The 22,857-nt window shown below is 37.7% G+C and overlaps 1 pseudogene; it reads left to right on the top strand.

The window, feature by feature from the left end:
• Positions 1-2,647: 2,647 nt before the first annotated feature.
• On the top strand, positions 2,648-21,817 carry LOC124896257 (annotated as a pseudogene).
• Positions 21,818-22,857: the final 1,040 nt, after the last annotated feature.

Raw genomic sequence — 22,857 nt, forward strand, 5'->3', positions numbered from 1 at the left:
CTTCAGAAATCAAGGTACGATTTTCCATCAAGTTTTCACGCAAAAGTAAATCCTTGAAATATTTTTTCGTGGCAAATTGCAGGATTATATATTATGGTCCAATAAAGTTGTATGCAGAGCCCAATTCTGCGTTAAGGTTGGAATTATAGAATGTTGTAATAATTATAAATTAAACATCATTATATTGTTTAATATCTATCAAGTAATCAAATAAAATTCACGTGATGTGATATTTATCGTTATCAAAATCAATGAACACAGACCTTTGTCCAGATTATAAAATCAATGGAAGGTCTAAGACGAGAAAGCTTATCCTATGATAATTCATTTGCAATCCCAGCAAAAATGTCATTTTCCTCTTTGGTGAAGACAATCATATGTCCAGGTGATACAAGTATGATCATGATCATAACACTTTTGAGTATTTTTGAAGACTAGTCACTAAAGGGCTCTTTTGTCATTTCTCTATTATTTGTAATGTTGTATAAATAGAACCTTTTAGGGTTTATTTTCTTAGTTTATGCTTGATATTAAAGACACTACTCTTGTGAGAGAGTTCTTAAAACTTAAATTAGGGCATAGCATAAGGGTGGATTCTCTTGTGTGTTGCAAAGCTTCAGACTTTGGTGCTTTGAGAGGTGGATTCCCCTCTTGTGTTATTGTAAGAGTTAGGTGTTTGTTGTATGAAGTGTTAAAGGTCCAAGAGTGAATATTCTCTTGGGTTGTTAAGACTACATCAACATGTGTCTAACTATCTATCTTTGTTTCTTGTCCTAATCTTGTAGTTTGTGTTGTTGTTGATCAAGCCGTTTGATTATTGTGGTTGTAACATTGTTATTCTTCATTTTTATTGTCATAATATAATTTAGTTTGCTTCTGGAAATTAGGTGTTAAACACCTCATTACATGGTGTTCTTGAATCCGAGAGGGGTCACCAAAACAGGTCCATGGTTCCTTGAACTAGTGGACTATTTTGGTGTTTGTTTTCTTGTGTTCTTGGGCTGTCTTGTATCATTTGGTATCATAGAAAGGTTTGATTTTGTTCCAACAAAATCAATCTTGGGATTGTTATCTTGAAAATAAAAAAAAAAGTGAAAAGAAAGAAAAAGAAAAAAAAATTATTGTTCACGTTTTTAGGGTCTTTAAAAAAAACTTGATTTTTGTGTGTTTTGTGTGTTTCTAGTGTTAGATCCTTGTTCCCTAACACTATTAGAGTCTATAAATTGAAAATACCAACAAAAAATAAGTGCCAAAATCGAAAATCTCCCCCCCCCCCCAAAAAAAAACTAAACCCGTTTTTGATCCTAGGTCAAATTTTGAGTTTTTCTTGTGTTTTTAGTGTTAGATTTGTGTTCTCTAACACTATAGGAGTATAAGGTTAGAATTTGAACTAAATTGGAGGTTATTTGAGCCATCCGTCATTGTTAAGCTTGAGTTTGAAGAAACCTGAAGGTGGAATCTTATTGTGGGAGGTTGTTTTGAACTCATGTGTGTTTTGTTTTGTAGAATTTTTATTGTATTGTTGTGTGTGGCATTGTGGACTGATTGGGTGTCTTGTTGGACTGTAGCTTGAAGGTTTACTTTTGGTATAATCACAATGAAACTCGAGGCTTCAAATGCTCAAACAATGGATAATAATGCCATCAATCTCATTTTGGCTCGCCTTGAAACTATGTCCCGAGATGTGGCTAGGTTGAATGTGGGTCTTGAGAAATTAGATACGGATGTGGAATCAACAAGCGGGAGATTAGAACGTGTGGAAAGCCAAAGGAGTCGACCTTTCACACCTCAAAACAATTCCCCAGCTAATACTCCCAGGACCATGCACCAAATGCTATATCCACCAATTGCCACAAATCCAACCAATCTCTACTTCCAAAGCCAAGACCAAGATAGAACAAACCATCCTCCACTCCACCAAGTCCAACAAGAAGGTCTTGGAACCCAAATACCACCACCAAACCCAAACCCTCTCATCCAAACTCCACTTGACCAAAGACCTCACTATCCAAATCCAATCCCACCACTACAAGCTCCACTTAATCCAAATAGACCCATCCATATTGAGGGCTATGGTAGGGGGGAACAACATGGTGGTTATGGGCCGTATGATGATGTTTACTTGAGGGAATAAATAATGAGGGGTAAACATGGGGAGTTAGACCGAGAGGTGAGATATGGACATTCAAACCGAGATGTAGGTCTCAATTCCATCAAAGTAAGCCTTCCCATTTTCAAAGGTGAGAGTGATCCTGAAGCCTACCTTGTATGGGAGTCATCTTGTGATAAGATCTTCCAACTTAATGATCTCATCGAAGAAAAAAAAAGTTGCTATGCTATAGCTCACTTCGAAGGGTATGCTAATACATGGTGGGAGTATGTTAAACGGTTTAGGAATGAGATGATTGGGGGAAAACCTCCTCTTTGGTTTCGGTTGAAGAGCCTTATACGACAACAGTACTTGCCCGAGACTTATAGGCATGAGCTTCTTGCCAAATTGTATAATTTGAGGCAAGGGAGCAAGAGTGTCATGGCTTACTACGATGAATTTCATCAATTGATGTTGAAACTTGACCACCGAGATGAGAAAGTAAGCCATGACATTGTGCACTTCAAGGTTGGGTTAAATAAGGACATCTCCAGTCGCATGACGCTTCACAAATTCGACACCGTAGATGGCATCTTTTACGCAGCATTAGAGGTTGAGAGGGAGCTCAAAGAGAACTCATTCATGGCTACCCAACCCGAGGCCACTAAGGGTTTCCAAAAACATCCTTTAAGGTATGAAGGTAAATTGAATTCTACTTCCAATCCCAAGGGGTTTCAATGCTTTAAGTGTCAAGGGTGGGGGCACAATGCTAGTGAGTGCCCAAACAAGCGGAATATGATCCTAAGGGGGGGGTAGATTGTACTATCTTTGAGAAGAGGTAGGCATTGAATCAGTTAAAAATAATGACAAACCACAAGATGGAGAGCAAAAAAAAGCCGAAGTGCAAAATAAAGAGTGTGGAGAAGATGTGTGGTCAGAAGAAGGAGATTGTGAAGTGCCTTTGTAAAAGAGGTGAGCCCGTGAATTTGTAGTCAAATTTCTCTCAAGATGGAGAGGATGATACAAGTATGATCATGATCATGACACTTTTGAGTATTTTTTAAGACTAGTCACTAAAGGGCTATTTTGTCATTTCTCTATTATTTGTAATGTTTTATAAATAGAACCTTGTAGGGTTTATTTTCTTAGTTTATGCTTGATATTGAAGACACTACTCTTATGAGAGAGAGTTCTCAAAACTGAAATTAGGGCATAGCATAAGGGTGGATTCTTTTGTGTGTTGTAAAGCTTGAGACTTTGGTGCTTTGAGAGGTGGATGCCCCTCTTGTGTTATTGTAAGAGTTAGGTGTTTGTTGTATGAAGTGTTAAAGGTCCAAGAGTGAATATGCTCTTGTGTTGTTAAGACTACATCAACACTTGTCTAACTATCTATCTTTGTTTCTTGTCCTAATCCTGTAGTTTGTGTTGTTGTTGTTCAAGCCGTTTGGTTGTGGTTGTAACATTGTTATTCTTCATTTTTATTGTCATAATATAGTTTGGTTTTCTTCTGGAAATTAGGTGTTAAACACCTCATTACATGGTGTTCTTGTTGTGCTCTTAAATCCGAGAGGGGTCACCAAAACAGGTCCATAGTTCCTTGAACTAGTGGACTGTTTTGGTATTTGTTTTCTTGTGTTCTTAGGATGTCTTGTATCACCAAGTAAGAAGTCGTACTCGATTTCTTGTATCCATCTGAGCTTATTCGGTTTCTCAAAGCATCATCATGAGATAGTATATTTTCATCTTACTTTAGGTGCTTAACACTTTGTTTGGATGGTGGTTTGCTATGGTTTCATAAGGTACGGTATTGTATGGTATGATACTGTATTGTATAATATAGTACAATACAATGTTTGGACAATTTTATTGTTTGGTTTGACAGTATAGTACTACTCCCTCCTCACCCCAATAAGTGAATTGTTGGATTTTGACCACCCAAAGATCAAGCTCTTGCTCTTGTACAATTCAGGCACATGTTTACCATTAATCCTAATGCTTCTTATTGTCCCAATTCAAGAACTCTTTCATGGAACAAGAGCACAGATTGTTGCGCATGGGATGGAGTTCATTCTGACGAGATGACTGGACAAGTAATTAATCTTGACCTTTCTTGCAGTGGAATTTAAGGCAAATTTCATTCCAACAGTAGCCTGTTTTAGCTTTCCAGTCTCAAACGGCTTGATTTGGCTGGTAATGATTTTTTTGGGTCGCTCATTTCACCTAAATTTGGTGAGATATCTAGCTTGATGCATCTTGATTTGATGAATTCAAGGTTTACAGGTCTAATCCCAGTAGAAATATCTCACCTTTCTTAATACGAGCCAAATGACCATCTATGCTTTTGAAGACGTCATTGGATGCCAACGCATAAAGACTCAAGACTTGGTCACCTCGAGGACACAAGAACATGCATGGAGGACCCATTTTGAGCATGACATAAGGCAAACTCGTGTGTGGAAGATTGCGTGGGGGCTTACATTTGATGCCAACCCGAGACTACAAGTGTTGAAGAATGACCCCACGGTTGTGGAGCATTGAAGAAGAACCCTTCATTAAGGGTGTTTTGGGGATCACACTTTGTTAGAAAGACACTTCATGGCCACCCCTTTCATTAAGGGTATTATGGTTATTTCTGTTATGTAATAAGCTAGCCTCTATATAGTCTTCTATTAAGTCATTTGCTCTTTAGAGGGATAAATATGTGAAAGACTTCTTCTCTCTTTTAGAGTGTAACACCCTTAGTGTAGGGCTAGGATAAGTCATTAGTGTAGGGCTTGGAAAAGCCAATATTGTTCTTTGCTTGGAAACGGTGGATCTTGAGGTGAGTTGATTTCCTTGGCGGTCACCGTAAGAACTTGGTACTTGTTAACTTATTTTGTAGAGGTTTTAGAGTTTTGATACACTCTTTAGTTGCTACCTAATGGGTTCTCTTTGTGTCAAGTTAGCTATCTTTTACTCTTTTTAAGTTTATGTTTGCTTCTTGTATCATGTTGTTGTCTTGTTGTTGAGGGTAAAGGCTTGTGATTGTGGGTTGTTTGCGGACTATTTTCATATTGTAGATACCGTTTGGTACATTTGGTATCAGAGCATAGCTTGATCTTGTTCTTACAAGATCAAATCTTAGGCTAGCTCACTTGAAAAATCACAAAAAAAAGAGGTGTTGAAAAACTGAAAAATTCAAAAATAGTAATCTGTCCACGTTTTTTGTGTTTAGGCTGATTTGACGTCTAGTTTTCTTGTATTTTTTGTATGTTTTGTTGTTTCTAGTGTTATTCCCTTCTTCACTAACACTTATAGAGTCTAGATCTAAATTTTGAGTCATTTTCGAGTTGTTTTTGAACTTTGAAGGTTGCTGTTTTTTGAGGATTGGTGGCTTGAAAGAGTGTTGTTGAAGTTTGTTGTTGAGATTATAGATTAAAAACGTTTTGTTGATGTTGTTGTTGAGGTTTGGAGCTTGAAAAATGTGTTGTTGATGTGTGGGATCCAACTTGAACCATAGAACTCCAAGATTCAAAAGTTGTGTTCTTGGTGTTCTTCACCATCTGTATATTTTGTTGAAGAGAAAATGATTGTTTGATCTTAGAAATTGAAGAAAGAGAGTGTGTCTTGTTGTTAGTCCTGAAAGACTGATACAAGAATAATCACGGAGATGAACTTATGAGAGTGCGCATCGAATCCGAGACTCGAAGCGTGCAAGTGAAGTGCAAAGGAACACCATATCACACACCAAGAACGGGTCATACTCTACACTCCATAGGCACCTTTAGTCTTCCCTTCATTAAGGGATTTTGGGACATTTCACTTATGTTTGTAATAAGTTTATAAATAGACTAGTTTTAGGTCTTTAGTTCTTTAGTTGTTAAATGATATTGAAAGACTATTCTCTAGAGAGAGAGTGTATTGTAACCGAAACTAGGGCAAGAACAAGTGTGGTACTCACTTGTGTTGCGAAATTGGCTAGAAATGTTGGTGCTTGAGTGGTGGATTCCCTCTTGTGTCTTCATAGGAGTGTGGTGTTACTATTGTAAGTCTTATGGGTCCTTGGATTTGAGATATCCTTGGGTTCTTTGGTCTTGTAATAGTGTATGTCTCACTACCTATCTTTAGTTTCATGTACTAGTTTGTTCTTATTTTCGTGAAAACTGTTGGTTCTTGTTATCTTGTGTTGTTATTCTTCTTGTTATCTTGTGTTGTCCTTGAGTTTGTGGGATGTTCTTGTATCATTTGGTATCAAAGCAAGGTTTGATTTTATTTCAACAAAATCAATCTTGGGATTGTTATATTGAAATAAAAAAAAAGTGAAAAAGAAGAAAAAAAGAAAAAAGTCATTGTTCACGTTTTTTGGGTCTTTCAAAAAACTTAATTTCTGTGTGTTTCTAGTGTTAGATCTTTGTTCTCTAACACTATCAGAGTCTAGAAATTGAAATATCCCAACAAAAAAAAGTGTCAAAATCGAAAATCTCCAAAAAAAAATACTAAATTTGTTTTTGACCCTAGGTCAAATTTTGAGTTTTTGATTTTGTGTTTTTCTTGTGTTTTTAGTGTTAGATTTGTGTTCTCAAACACTATAGGAGTATTGGGTTCGAATTTGAGCTAAATTGGAGGTTATTTGAGTCATCCACCATTGTTGAGCTTGAGTTTGAAGAAACTTGAAGGGTTATTTTCGGTACAACCCCCATGGAACTCGAGACTTCAAATGCACAAACAATGGACAATAATGCCATCAATAGCTCGTATGTCCTGAGACCTTGCTAGGGCGAATGCGGGTCTTGAAAAAAATAGCTCGTATGTGGTAACTATGAGTGAGAGGTTGGATCGAATGGAGAATCGAAGGAACTCTCGTGCTTTGAATCCCGACACTTTACTTCCAATGACCAATCCTCCAAGACCATCACCTAATTCCGCAATCCAAGCTCCAAATAGCCCTTAAAACCAAGACATAACTAGGACCATTTCCCCACAATTCGATCAAGTCTAACAAGGACTTGGACGCCCAATGCCAACACTAAAACCGAACCCTCCTATCCAAGATCCACTTAACCAAAGGCGTCAACTTTCACCAATTCAAATTCCTTCCATCCAAGATCCACAACCAAAGCTCCATTCACTAAACCAACCCTCTTGACCGAAGCTCCACTTTACCAAAACTGATATGTCCAGGTAGAGGAGAATGGTAGAAAGGAACATGAAGGATATGGGGTCTACGACAATGCTTGTATGATGGTAGGAAACTTGAATCGGATGAGATTAAAGGTAAAGCTCAAGATGGAGAGGAAGCCAAGATTCAAAATAAAGATGTCGGCCGAGATTTGTTGTTATTGAGCTTGCGGGTTCTCCATATTTTGTGAACTATTTTGAGTGGCTTCTTTTAAGTGGCCAATTGAACGAGGTAAAGCCATGAATTTATGGGCAAATTCCTCTCAATATGGAGAGGATGGTACAAGAATTATCATGGATATGAACTTATGAGAGTGCGTGTCGAACCCGAGACTCTAAGTGTGCAAGTGAAGTACAAAGGAACACCATATCACACACCAAGAACGGGTCATACACTACACTCCATGGGCACCTTTTGTCTTCCCTTCATTAAGGGCTTTTGGGATATTTCACTTATGTTTGTAATAATTCTATAAATAGACTAGTTTTAGGTCTTTAGTTCTTTAGTTGTTAAATGATATTGAAAGACTATTCTCTAGAGAGAGAGTGAGTTGTAACCGAAACTAGGGCAAGAACAAGTGTGGTACTCACTTGTGTTGCAAATTGGTTAGAAACGTTGGTGCTTGAGTGGTGGATTCCCTCTTATATCTTCGTAGGAGTGTGGTGTTACTATTGTAAGTCTTAGGGGTCCTTGGATTTGAGATATCCTTGGGTTCTTTGGTCTTGTAATAGTGTATGTCTCACTACCTATCTTTAATTTCATGTACTAGTTTGTTCTTGTTTTAGTGAAAATCATTGGTTCTTGTTATCTTGTGTTGTTAGTCTTCTTGTTATCTTATGTTGTCCTTGAGTTTGTGGGCTGTTCTTGTATCAAAGACACAATTCTAAGACATTCAAAGGGGAAAGGAGACAAAAGTGTTTCAAAAGTTGTCTTGCCAAAAGGGAGAAAGTCCACCACCAAGACTTACGAAAAGGGAACGAGTCAAAAGTCTTTCAAAAAGGTGTTTAGCCAAAAAGGTGCAAAAAAGTCAAACAATTTTTTGAACTTGAAAAAAAGGGCTCCAAAGTCTTGTTGTTACCCTCCCATAGCCGAAATTCCACCATTCCCCACTTGGAATTTGATCAATACAATTTGAAGACAATAAAATTTCTCAAACTTTCAACAATTTTAACGTCCAATAGGAAGTTGCCACATCATCACCCTAAAAAACGACCCTTAGGCTCAAAATTTCAGATTTATAAGTTTCATTTCTTGTTTCTTTAGTTTCAATTTTCTTTATCCTAGTACTAATAGACAAACTAGTAATCACTTACTAGGCTGTTAATTAGTTTTTAAACACGTTTCTTTTGTGTCTTCGTTATTTGTGTGCTTTTCTCATTTGTAACTCGTAGTAACTTCTTTGTTTCAAGTTCGTAAGTGAATTTTATTTTGTGTCTTGAGTCAATCAAAACAAGAATCCATTCCGTCCACCAAGTAGGATTGATATCTTATTGACTACCGAAGTATAAGGAACTTTCAATATTCGCCGCTCCAATTGTGAGAATCACAAAGGTGAGTGTATCAAGTTTTGGTAAGGAGCTTTTACTACTAATCTTGTTTATTTTCTTTTGTTTGTTGTTGTCTTTTTTGTTTTGTTTAGGTACCATGGCTGCCCACAATTTTAAGGCCACATGTAATCACATCCATGACGATCTTGAAGATATGCAACGGCACATTGAAATTATACGCCAATTGTTACCCAAACTCTTCCCTCAAAATTCAATTGTCTAAACAACTTACGATGAGAGCTTCCCGAAGGTAGTTGATGCCAAAGCTTATGATGGACTTTCACACCGAGGTAAAGACAAACATACTCATGAACGTCAAGGTAAAATAGCTAACTCTTACACTTTTGTACATGCGAATGATAATTGTGTGGCAAGTAGCCCATTGAGTGTGAGTTGTAGCTTGCCTATATGTGAGTCTATTTTTTCTTTTCCACTTGATGATGATGTACTTGTTCTGAGTGTGGATTTACTAGTTGATCCTATTGATGACCGAATCGACCCTTCTTGTAAGATTGATTTATATCCACCTAGTGTTGAAACCATTGTGTTGAATGAAAGTACATCGTCTTGTGAAATTTATGTTGATCAAATTTTGTGTGTAAATTTCCCACCACTCGAGGATGTGTGTGATGTGATTAATGAATCTCAAGTGTGTGATGATGTTGAAAATGTTGATCAAAGAAATAGGAGTGAACCTGTGAGCTTTCCCTTTGATTCTAATATTTGCTTGGCTCATAGGGATAATCATGTACTTGAAACATCTTTAAAACTTGATAATGAACTTTTAGAGAGTGAACTTACTTGTTCCAAATCTATCCGCAGGATAGATCATGCTCTCTTTAGGTATAATGTCTTGTTTAAAGATGGTATAATCACTCCCAATGAACCCAGTGGTGAGAATGATGGTATAGCTTGTCTTAAAGGTTATGGCCTATATGCTAACCCACTATGGTGTGACAACATTTCTTCTAAAGATGGAAATCTTTTTTTGCAAGATGAGAGTACTCTTAAGGGTAAGGAATGTATAGTCCTTATTGACAACCCGAGGGCAAAGGTGTCATTGATTCCTTAGGGTAATGATTCTAAATGTGCATCCTTGCTTGACACACTTTTGCTTAAATTGCATGAATCCCAACTTGTGGATGCCAAGTTGTCTATTTATTTGAAAAAAAGAGAGTGTATGTGCTTAAATGTTTTGTCTTCACCTGTGCATGTCTTTACACTTGATTCTTTCCTATACTACCTCTTTGCCTATGATGACATCCATGCTAGTTTCGAGTTTGCATTAAGTAGAGGTATAGGTCTTGTTGGTTGGTCCACTTGTTTAAATGACAAAGTTATGTGGGATTGGTGGACTTTGATACCAATAGTGGCACCACGTTTGATAAGGCAACTTGAAAAGGTAATGAAACAATTGTGTTTTATGGTTCCTAAGACAAGGGTAGCCTTACTTTTTGGACTTAGTGATACCAGTACGACCTTTGTAGTTTCTTTATTTGTTGATACTTGTCATGGCCATTTCCTTTGTAATATTCTTTATCTCTTGATACTTTTCATGGTATAATCACTCCCAATGAACCTCACCGAAAGAACTTGGTACTTGTTAACTTGTTTTGTAGAGGTTTTAGAGTTTTGATACACTCTTTAGTTGCTACCTAATGGGTTCTGTTTGTGTCAAGTTAGCTATCTTTTTCTCTTTTTAAGTTTATGTTTGCTTCTCGTATCGTGTTTTTGTCCTGTTGTTGAGGGTAAAGGCTTGTGATTGTGGGTTTTTTACGAACTGTTTTGGTGTTGTACATACCGTTTGGTATCATTTCTAAATTATATGTTCTTCATATATCGACTGTTGATCCGTATGGGCTTAGGCTTGGGCCTTACAACTCTCAACTGCTCCTTAAGAAGTTGACCCAATTAAGAGAGCTTGACCTTGACTCTGTGAGCATCTCTTCCTCCATTCCTCTGAATTTCTCATCTTATTTAACAACGCTACGGCTTCCAGGTGCATAGTTACGTGGGGTATTGCCCAAAAGAGTTTTCCTCCTTTCTAACTTGGAAGACCTTTCTTTTTCATACAATTCCCTAATTGGTCCAATTCCATCCGACGTAAGTGGACTCCAAAACCTAAAATACCTCTTATTGTCATCAAAGTACTTGAATGGGACTACACCTTCCTTGATATTCTCCCTTCCGTCACTAATTTCATTAGAATTGATGTCACGACCCAAACTATGGCCTGGCTGTGACGGACATCCCGAACCCTGAGGGCCCAGAACGTCCCTCTCTATCTGGTAAGCATGCACACATTCATATAAATAAAGAAGATGCGGAAACATAATCTGCTATGGAAACATGGTCAATTCTAAATTCAGCATAAGTATGAAAATTGAAAATCAACTACATCTAATAACATCTGACTCGGTCTGCAAAATCTCTACTATAGGAAAATATGACAACTGTTTGAAAATTGGGACAAGACCCCCAGTAGACCAAAATGATAATAAGGGACATAATATGAAAGACGGGACTTCTGGAGTAGAGAAGGCTTACCAACTAATCACTGCAACTCTATCTGACGAATCTACTGCCTTTTTGGAACCCTAGACTGAGCCTCAGAACCTAGAGGGAGGAGGGGGGGGTCAATACAGATGTACTGGTACGCAAAGAAATCCAAAATAAAGCTTATATGTAAATAAAATAGTTTGGGAAACAACTTTGTCAAAACATTATTCATCAAGTGGCTTTCGAAACACATAGGCGTATTTCTAAAAAACATGTAACCTGCCTGTCAATGAAATTTCTGGTTTGTATATTACTTCTGAGTTAAGTGTCACTCCCCTACAATTCTAATATTCCACGGGTGGTATGGAATCCGCTATTGACTCGGCGGGGAATCCCCCAACCTAAGTGTGCCGCAAGGGTTGGAGTTCCTGAATCTGATATGCCACAGGGCTCTAGGCCAGCATAATAAATAAACCCGAATAGGCAAATCACGATTTTGGGTGATGATTTATTTAATACTCACGCCTTCTTCGGAGAACCACCTAAACTCTCTTTATGCCCAATTTTATCCTGTTCTAAATCATGGATGTTTCTAGTTTCAACATCTGAAAAGTCTGATTTCAAACATACATTAAATCTATTCTGAATTATCATGGCATAATTTGAATTGGTATCATCACACCAAAACTTGCAAGTCCTATTTCTGAGCCATAATGCATCATGCATAATTCTTTCATTAAAACACAGTTCAGACCACCCAAATATGCAAACAATATAAAAGATTTCATGTTCTGAGAACACAAGTCAAAACTATGCTAAGATTTTTCAAACATATCGTGGTCATGTGCTTTTGGAAAAATCATGCACTCTTTCATTATATGAATATTTTCAACATTTATCAATATGCACAACCCTCTCTTTCGAATTCAAAACCATAAATCAATTTGTAGCATTAATCAAGATACTTCATATCATGTTTTTCAAGATACATTCAAAACAATCTATATCATAAGAAAATTGGGAAAATCATACCAAGAGAGGGATTCATGTGAGTCATGCTCTTAATTCATTCATAAATCATAAAAAATATGCATACATATATATAATTTCAAATCAATTTGGGGAAGGTCAAAAGACGAAAATAATACCATCAAGATATCTAAAATATGAATGTATTCATAAATCTGAAAACCCCTTTCTTAAAATAATAATTTCTATGCCCATGAGATTTTAAGAAAAACCCCGCGTACCTCAAAATAGGAAAACAATGGGTATTTCCTGAAGCCTATGATCAGAGAATTTTGAATCTTCAATCGATTTTGAAAAGCCATGGTTGAATCTTAAGTTTCTTGAAGTTCTTGTTTGAAGCTCTAGAAAGGATTCTTGATGATTTTGATTAAAGTAAGGTTAAGTTGCTCAAACATACCCTAAATACTTTGTTTGGATGGTTTTAAATGCTAGGGAAAAGTCAAAATTACCCTGAATGACTCCTAAACTAAACTGGAAATTTGAACTTAAAAACCCGATTTCACGTGCCACGCGACGCGCCACAATTGTGGTGGTCCACTGGAATTCGATAAGTGGGAAATTGAGTGCCTCCGCGATGCTCCACCATCGCAGAACCCCACTGGAATTTGACGATTGTCAATTTGACCCTCTCCGCGATGCGCTAGACACCAAAATGATGATGTTTACGATTGGAACTTTAAATTATTCATAACTTCTTCACCGAGGGTCCATTTTGGACGAATCTTATATCGTTAGAAACCTAATTCAGTCATCTACATAATGAACGGTTGAAATCTAGAAAATTCCACATTAAAATTAATTTAGATCATTCTAAAATCTAATTCTTAGACTTTCCATGGATGGAATTTAGCTAAGAAGATGTCGGGATGTTACAATATCCCCTCCTTGGGATCATTCATACCTGAATGATGATGCAGAAAATAGACAAGCACGATTCCAAACATACTAAAGCATAGAAAGATTAAGTTAAGGGTTGTACCTTCAACTCCATCATCTACTGGGTTAAAAAGGTGTGGGTATCTTGCTCTCATATCATCCTCTGATTCCTAAGTGGCTTCTTCAACTTTCTGATTTCTCCATAACACTTTCATTGAAACTATTTCTTTACTTCTCAAATTTCAGACCTGACGATCTAGGACTGCAATAGGTTCCTCTTCATATGATAAGGAGGCTATCACCATGATCTCTTCTACAGGCAACACCAAAGAATAGTCTCTAATGCATTTCTTCAACATGGATATGTGAAATACCGGATGGACAAAACCCAAACTGGCAGGAAATTCTAACTCATACGCAACACCACTTATTCTCCTCAAAATCTAATATGGTCCTATATAGCGAGGACTCAATTTACCTTTATTCCCGAATCGGATGACTCCCTTCGTATGAGAAACTTTTAGAAATATCCAATTACCGACCTCAAACTCTAAATCTCTTCTCCAAACATCGGCATAAGATTTTTGATGACTCTGAGCCGTCCTAAGTCGTTCTCTGATGACTTTCACATCTTGCATTTCCTGATGAACAAGATCAGGCCCAAACATTTGCATCTCACCTACTTCATACCATCTTATAGGAGATCTACATCTTCTCCCATACAGTGCCTCAAATGGTGCCATCTTAATACTGGAATGGAAACTGTTATTATACGCGAATTCTATCAACGGCAAGTGCTCTACCCAACTACCTTTAAAATCAATCACACAGACCATCAACACGTCCTCAAGGGTCTGAATAGTGCGTTCGGCCTGCCCATCGGTCTGAGGGTGAAAAGCAGTGCTTAGGTTCACTTGGGTACCTAATCCTTTATGGAAAGATCTCCAAAACTGAGAAGAGAACTGTGTACCTTGATAGAATATTATGGACACAGTCGCACCGTGCAAATGAACTATTTTTGCAATGAACAACTTGGCATAATCCTCTCCCGAATAGTTCATCTTGACAGGCAGAAAATGGGCTGACTTAGAAATCTACAATCACCCAAATAGAATCATACTGGTTTTGGGACTTCGGGAGCCCTGTAATGAAGTCCATATTAATCATCTTCCATTTCCACAAGGGCAAAGCTATCTCTTAGGAAGAACCACCTGGCCTCATGTGTTCTACTTTAACTTGTTGACAATTCAAACACTTGGAAACAAAGTTAGCCATATCACGCTTCATATTATTCCACCAATACAAAGATTTCAGATCCTGGTACATCTTAGTAGAGCCTGGGTAAACAACATACCTTGAAGTGTGAGCTTCATCAAGAATTCTATTCCGCAAATCATCCATATCTGGTACACATAATCTACCCTGGTATCTCAAAATACCATCACAACTAATCTCAAAAGACATCACCTTCTGCTGACCCACATCATTCTTAATTTGCATCAAGATGGGATCTTCAACCTACTTCTTTTTAACTTTCGCACAAAGGGAAGACATAGCTATCTCATGAACTACCATTCGCCAATCTTTGGAATCCAAGAGCCGCACTCCTAGATTTGTAAGCCGGTGAATATATTTCACCATCTCTCTCTTCTCTTTCTCAATATGAGAAATATTTGCCATAGACAATATACTGAGGGCGTCGACTACCACATTTGCCTTACTCGGATGATAGTGGAGGCTCATGTCATAGTCTTTCAAAAGCTCCATCCAATGCCTTTGCCTGAGATTTAGTTTTTTTTGCGAGAAAACATACTGCAAACTCTTATGGTCTGTGAAAATATCAATATGCACCCCATAAAGATAATGCCTCCAAATTCTAAGCGCAAACACCACAGCTTCTAATTCCAAATCTTAAGTGGGGTAGTTTCGCTCATGCACCTTTAACTGTCTAGATGCATAAGCCACCACCTTTTCGTGCTACATAAGTACACACCTAAGTCCCACACGGGACGCATCACAGTACAATACAAAACTCTCTGTACCTTCCGGAAAAATCAAAACAGGAGCCGTAGTCAACTTGTCTTTCAACTTCTCAAAACTATTCTCACAAGAGTCGAACCATAAAAACTTCACCTTTTTCTGAGTCAACTTAGTAAGTGGAGCAACTACAGAAGAGAAGCTCTCTACAAAACTCCGGTAATACCCTGCCAAACCCAAGAAACTCCAAATGTCGGTTGGAGTTGTGGGTCTAGACCATTTCTTTACTGCCTCAATCTTTTGGGGATCAACCTTAATCCCTTCACAAGACACAATGTGCCCCAAGAAAGCAATAGCATTCAACCAGAATTCATACTTGGAGAATTTCGCATACAACTTATGATCTTTAAGGGTCTGAAGAATAGTACGGAGGTGATTGGCATGGTCCTCCTTACTTTTAGAGTAAACCAAGATGTCATCAATAAAAACTATGATAAACAGGTCTAGGAACTGATGGAAGACCCTATTTATTAGGTTCATGAAAGTTGCAGGGGCGTTGGTTAACCCAAAGGACATGACTAAGAATTCATAATGACTATATCTAGTTCGGAAGGCTGTTTTAGGAATGTCTGACTCCCTAACTTTCAACTTATAATATCCCGAATGAAGGTCTATTTTTGAAAAATACTTAGCACCCTAAAGCTGATAAAAAAGGTCATCTATTCTAGGAAGATGATATTTATTTTTCACTGTGACCTTATTCAACTGGCAGTAATCTATGCACATACGCAGGAAACCATCTTTCTTTCACACGAAGAGTACAGGTGCACCCCAAGGAGAAACACTAGGTCTGATAAAACCCTTATCTAGGAGATCTGCTAGCTGCTCTTTTAACTCTTTTAACTCTGCAGGAGCCATTCTATATGGCAAAATAGAAATAGGATGGGTATCTGGCAACACATCAATGACAAAATTTATCTCCCTATCAGGTGGAATTCCTGGGAGATTACTACTGGGACAGACTGAAGGGGGAGACTTTTGGCGTTAGAATCTTTATCCCGAATAAGCTGGTACAAGCAACCATTGGAAATAATTTTACGGGCTTTGAGATAAGATATGAAGTGCCCTCTAGGTGCTAAGGAATGCCCCTCCCACTCTATTGCTGACTCATTCGAAAAAGAAAAGGTAACCTTTCGGGTCCTACAGTCTAGTGTGGCATAACACTGATGGAGCCAGTCCATCCTTAAGATAGCATCAAAAACAACCATATCAAGTTCTATGAGGTCTGCTACAGTATCCCTACTAAGAATAGGCACAACACAATTTTTGTACACCCTTCTAGCCACAATCGAATCTCCCACCGGAATGGAAACAGAGAAAGGTTCAACAATCACATCGGGTTCAAACCCAAAACGAACAGCCACATACGGGGTCACATAAGATAAGGTAGACTCGGGATCAAAAAGTACATATACCTCACGAGAAAAGATTTGTAACATACCAGTGACTATGTCTGGGGAGGATTTCGCCTCCTGGAGATTAGTCAGAGCATACAATCGGTTGCGACCGCTTTCGGTAGCTGAATTGGTGCCCTTTTGAGGCGGTGGTGGTGCAAAAGAGTTTGCCTGAGACTTAGCTCCACCAACATTCCTCCTAGCAGAGGGACATTCTCTCTGGAAGTGGCCCGTCTAAACGCATGGATAACACATCGACGAGCCCAAGTAAAACCTTCTCGGATGATGCGTACCACAAGTCTCACATCACGGATAAGAACGGTACTACTGAGCCACACTATCTTGCGACTGAGTATCCTGAGCTCTGGGTCCCTAGCTAGCCTAAAAACTCTGTGATCATCTATCAACTGGAGGTCTGGGTGCTGGGGCACTAGCTGCAGACTATGTCTTGCCCTAAAACTTCTTTCTTTGCCATTTGTTAACCCAATTATCACCCTGCTGCTGAATAGGGTTCTGATCCGCTGATCTGGCTCTCTTCACCTGCCTATCCTTCTCTCTGGACTCAGCTATATTCTTCTTCTTCTCCTCAACCTGCTGCATGTGGACTATCATCCTAGAAAATTCCAATTCCCTGTTTAACATCGTCCCTTGACATTCAAGAACCAGATCATCTGAAAGGTCGGAAGCAAACTTTCTCATTCGGGCACTCATACTGCTCGTTATCTCAGGAGCATAACGGGCCAGCAGATTAAACTTTAAAGTATACTCCTGAATACTCATCTTACCCTACTTAAGGTTCATGAACTCCTCCGCTTTGGAATCTCTCAACTCTAGAGGAAAGAACCGGTCAAGAAAAGCTTCCGCCAACTCGTCCCACACTGTGGGCTCAGCACTGTCACCCTTCGCCTCTTTCCACTCATTATACCATTGGTTCTCTACATCCTTTAGCTGGTATGCCACTAGCTCAACATCTTCCACCTGATCTACATACATCACTCTAAAAAGCTTCTCCATTTTGTCTATGAACTCTTGTGGATCCTCTTCTACCTTAGTGCCAGTAAACTTAGGCGGGTTCATTCTCATGAACTAAACCACCCTAGTAGCTTCAGATATAATAGGTGCAGAACCAACATCTTCTGATCATTGGGCTTGATTAGCCACCAACTGTGTCAGCATATGAATAGATTCAAAATATCCCTCTGAGTAGTCGGGGGACGGTTAACATTAGTCCGAAGAGCCCTAGGTGGACTGGTTGGGACTGGAGGGACTCCCAAAGTAGGGACAGGTTCAGGAGTGTGAGCTCTGTTATGTTTCCTTATCCCATGAGTGGGACAGACTTCGTCCTCTTGAGCATTAACGTTGGTCCGACGGGGAGGCATAACTGGTTTTTCTAAAAAGCAAGAGATCATTGATTAGGGGACAGATTAGACTCTGAAGCACGAACTAAATCACAAAGAAGAGAAATATTCCTAAACACCTAGTAGCCTCCTACTTATAAGTATGGCGCACTACACACTCATAAACAAGACTCTACCTGATGCGATTTTGCAGACACCCTGAGACCATAAACCGTGCTTTGATACCAAGTTTTACACGACCCAAACTAGGGCCTAGTCGTGACGAACATCCTGAATCCTGAGGGCCCAGAACGTCCCTCTCTATCTGGTAAGCATGCACATATTCATATAAATAAAGAAGATGTGGAAATATAATATTCTATGGAAACATGGTCAATTTTGAATTCAGCATAAGTATGAAAATTGAAAATCAACTAAATCTAATAACATCTGACTCAGTCTGCAAAATCTCAACTATAGGAAAATCTGACAACTGTCTGAAAACTGGGACAAGGCCCCCAGTAGACCAAAATGATAATAAGGGACATAATCTGAAAGACGGACCTTCTAGAATAGAGAAGACTGACCAACTAATCACCGCAACTCTGTCTGATGAATCTACTACTTTCTAAACCCCTAGACTGAGCCTCAGAACCTGGAGAGAGGAGGGGGGTCAATACAGATGTACTGGTACGCAAAGAAATCCAAAATAAAGCTTATATGTAAATAAAATAGTTTGAAAAACAACTTTGTCAAAACATTATTCATCAAGTGTCTTTCGAAACACATGGGTGCATTTCTGAAAAACATGTAACCTGCCTGTCAATGCAAATTCTGATCTGTATATTACTTCTGATTTAGGTGGAACTCACCTATAATTCTGATATTCCACGGGCAGTATGAAACCCGCCATTGACTCGACGGGAAAGCCACCAACCCAAGTGTGCCATAAGGGTTAGAGTTCCTGAATCTGATATGCCACAGAGCTCTAGGCCAGCATAATAAATAAACCCAGATCAACAAATCACGGTTTTGGGCGATGAGTTGTTTAATACTCACACCTTCTTTGGGGAACCACCTAAAATCTCTTTATGCCCAATTTTATCCTGTTCTAAATCATGCATGTTTCTAGTTTCAACATCTGAAAAGTCTGATTTCAAACATGCATTAAATCTGTTCTGAATTATCATGGCATAATCTGAATTGGTGTCATCACACCAAAACTTACAAGTCCTATTTCTAACCCGTAATGCATCATGCATAATTCTTTCATTAAAACACAGTTCAGACCACCCAAACATGCACACAATATAAAAGATTTCATGTTCTGAGAACACAAGTCAAAACTATGCTGAGATTGTTCAAACATATGATGGTCATGTGCTTTTGGCAAAATCATGCACTCTTTCATTATATGAATATTTTCAATATTTATCAATATGCACAACCCTCTCTTTCGAATTCAAGACCATAAATCAATTTGTAGCATTAATCAAGATACTTCATATCATGTTTTTCAAGATACATTCAAAACAATCTATATCATAAGAAAATTGGTAAAATCATACCAAGAGAGGGATTCATGTGCGTCATGCTCTCAATTTATTCATAAATCATAAAACATATGCATACGTATAAATAATTTCTAATTAATTTGGGGAAGGTCAAAAGATGAAAACAATATTGTTAAGATTTCTAAAATATGAATGTATTCATAAATCTGAAAACCCCTTTCTTAAAATAATGATTTCTATGCCCATGAGATTTTTAGAAAAACCCCGCGTACCTCAAAATAGGAAAACAATGGGTGTTTCTTGAAGCTTATGATTTGGGAATTTCGAATCTTCAATCGATTTTGAAAACTCACGGTTGAATCTTGAGTTTCTTGAAGTTCTTGTTTGAAGCTCTAGAGAGGATTCTTGATGATTTTGATGAAAGTAGGGTTAAGTTGCTCAAACATACCCTAAATATTTTGTTTGGATGGTTTTAAAGGCTAGGTAAAAGTCAAAATTACCCTTAATGACTCCTAAAAGGAACTGGAAATTTGAACTTAAAAACCCGATTTCGGGTGCCACCGCGACGCGCCACAATCGTGGTGGTCCACTGGAATTCGACGAGTGGGGAATTGGGTGCCTCCACGATGCGCCACCATCGCGGAGCCCCACTAGAATTTGACGATTGTCAATTTGACCCTCTCCGCAATGCGTTAGACACCAAAATGATGATGTTTATGACTGAAACTTTAAATTATTCGTAACTTCTTCACCGAGGGTCCGTTTTCGACGAATCATATATCGTTGGAAAGCTAATTCAGTCATCTACGTAATGAAAGGTTGAAATCTAGGAAATTCTACATGAAAATTAATTTAGATCATTCTAAAAGCTAATGCTTAGACTTTCCATGGATGAAATTTAGCTAAGAAGACGTCGGGGTGTTACACTTAAGCAATAACTCTTTCAGTGGAAAAATTCAGGAGTTCAAGTCTAATTCATTAGATTTAAGCAATAATTGTCTTAGTGGGATGATTAATACAATTTTTAATATTGAAAACCAACTCAACATCATTAAATTGTACGGGAATAAGCTGAAGTAAAAAGTTCCGCCATCGTTGATAAATGCAGATATTTGAAATTTCTTGATTTAGGCAACAATGAGTTGAATGACACATTTCCAAGTTGGTTGGGAGGCCTTCCTAATTTGAAGATTTTAAGCTTGAGATCAAATAAGTTGCACGGCCTTATAAGTGATTCAAGGACAGACTTGTTTGCTCAAATTCGAGTAATAGATCTATCATCCAATGGATTTAAAGGAAATTTACTAGTGAGCCTTTTCGAGAATTTTCAAGCTATGAAATTCATTGGTGAGAATAGTAGAACACAAGAGTATGTTGCAGATACAGGTACTATTGTTTAAGCAAATACTGTAATAATGACAACAAAGGGACTGGATCTGAAACTTCCTCAAGTTTTGACTACATACATAATTATCAATCTCTCAAGGGTTAGATTTGAAGGTCATATTGCAAGCATTATTGGAGATCTCGTTGGAATCCATACGATGAACCTATCTCATAATGGCTTGGAAGGTCTTATACCAGCATCATTGCACCAATTATCCGCACTTGAATCATTGGATCTCTCATCATACAAAATAGGCGGTGAAATTCCACAACAACTTGCATCTCTTACATTTCTTGCAGCCTTAAATCTCTCTCATAATCATCTCATTGGATGAATCCCCAAAGGAAAATAATTTGATACGTTTGAGAATAACTCATACCAAGGGAATGATGGGTTACGTGGATTGCCACTCTGAAAAGATTATGGTGGCGATGATGGGGTACCGCATGCGATAACTCCAGTTGAGCTAGATGAAGAAGAAGGAGATTTGATCAGTTGGCAAGAGGTTCTCATGGGTTTCGATTGTGGTTTGGTTATTGGACTATCCATAATATAAATAATGGTGTCAACTCACTATCCAGTCGGTTTTTCGTGGATAGTTGTAAAATTTGAACATAAAATTGATTCGATAATGAAAAGGCACAAGAAAAGATATTAGTGTGTAACTTCCAGGTATTCAACTTAATCTCTATCCTTCATAACATTACGTTTCATTCATAAAGCTCTTAACGTTGATCTTTCATTTTTGGACATTGCAGGATTCAAGTCTATTATGCCGCCGGTGATGAAAATATAAGCCCTTTTATCTTTCATAGATTGTGGTTTTTTTCAAAGCGTTTGTTCCTTTATGAATAAATACATATTTTTTTTCTAAATTTGAAACTCAGGTGGAATTATTTTTATTTATTTAAAGTTGTTCTTGTACAGAAAGTTGCCCAACTTCTATTATTCCTTGCTATATAATCTGTAGTAGTAATAATTTCAGCCTAATTATTACTTGAGTAGTATGTCGTTGTGTTTAGAATAGATTTTCATTTCTACCCAAGTTTGCACTAACAAATTAAAGCGACATCCTACTTCTAAAAAAGAGTAGCACCGATCCCGCCTATTAGCATGAGCCATTTCCTTTACAAATTGAGCCAAAGTGCAGATTTCCGGCATGAATAACTCAGTCTGAATTTTTTCCTTACTATACTAGTATCGTCATCAACGTGTAGACTAACACCAAAGATAGCAATAAAAGAATTTGACCCTCGAAGCAAATTTTTCGCTCTAAAAAGTCCCTTTTCCAATAATTTTCTTTTTTCATCTTTTGCCTTAATATTTCAGAAGATAACCATAACACATGCAACCATCAGTCAATCAAGTTATTTTCTGTCACAAAAGAAAGTCTAGTTTCTGCGTGATGAAATGTATGAATCCACCAAATACAGGTCCCAAAACAACAGATGCAGTAAAATATAAATAGAAATAAGGACAATACAATACTGTAAAGAACACACAATGTTTACGTGGAAACCTCCTTACTCAAGGGAGGAAAAACGATGACCCGTCTCACAGTATTTCTAAAATCTCCACTAATTTTTAGGCAATCAAGTAATTACAAACTCCTATAATCACCAACTCTCATTATGACTCTATTACAAGAACTCTTACAATTGTTGACAATGTATGTGAAAAGAGATTAAATTTCATAGATGGTCATCCAGCTTTGTGTTCATTACCCAAAAGTTATTATTCTTTATTTTGTTACATAAAAGTTATTTAACTTTGTCTCATCTTTCACAAAAGTCACTTTGACAAAATTTGATTAAAATGTGTGATAAATAAATAAATAAAAAAAATCTCTTGTGTTTGAAGGAAGGTTCAAAGTGGTCTCTCAATTATACTTTTAAGTAGTTTTGATACTTTAAACTTGTAAAATGGGAGTAAATTTGACCTTCATAAAATACTTAACAAATTCTGATTGTTAAATTTTACAAAATTGTGA

The sequence above is a fragment of the Capsicum annuum genome, chromosome 2 (genome assembly GCF_002878395.1).
Source record: "Capsicum annuum cultivar UCD-10X-F1 chromosome 2, UCD10Xv1.1, whole genome shotgun sequence".
NCBI lineage: Eukaryota > Viridiplantae > Streptophyta > Magnoliopsida > Solanales > Solanaceae > Capsicum > Capsicum annuum.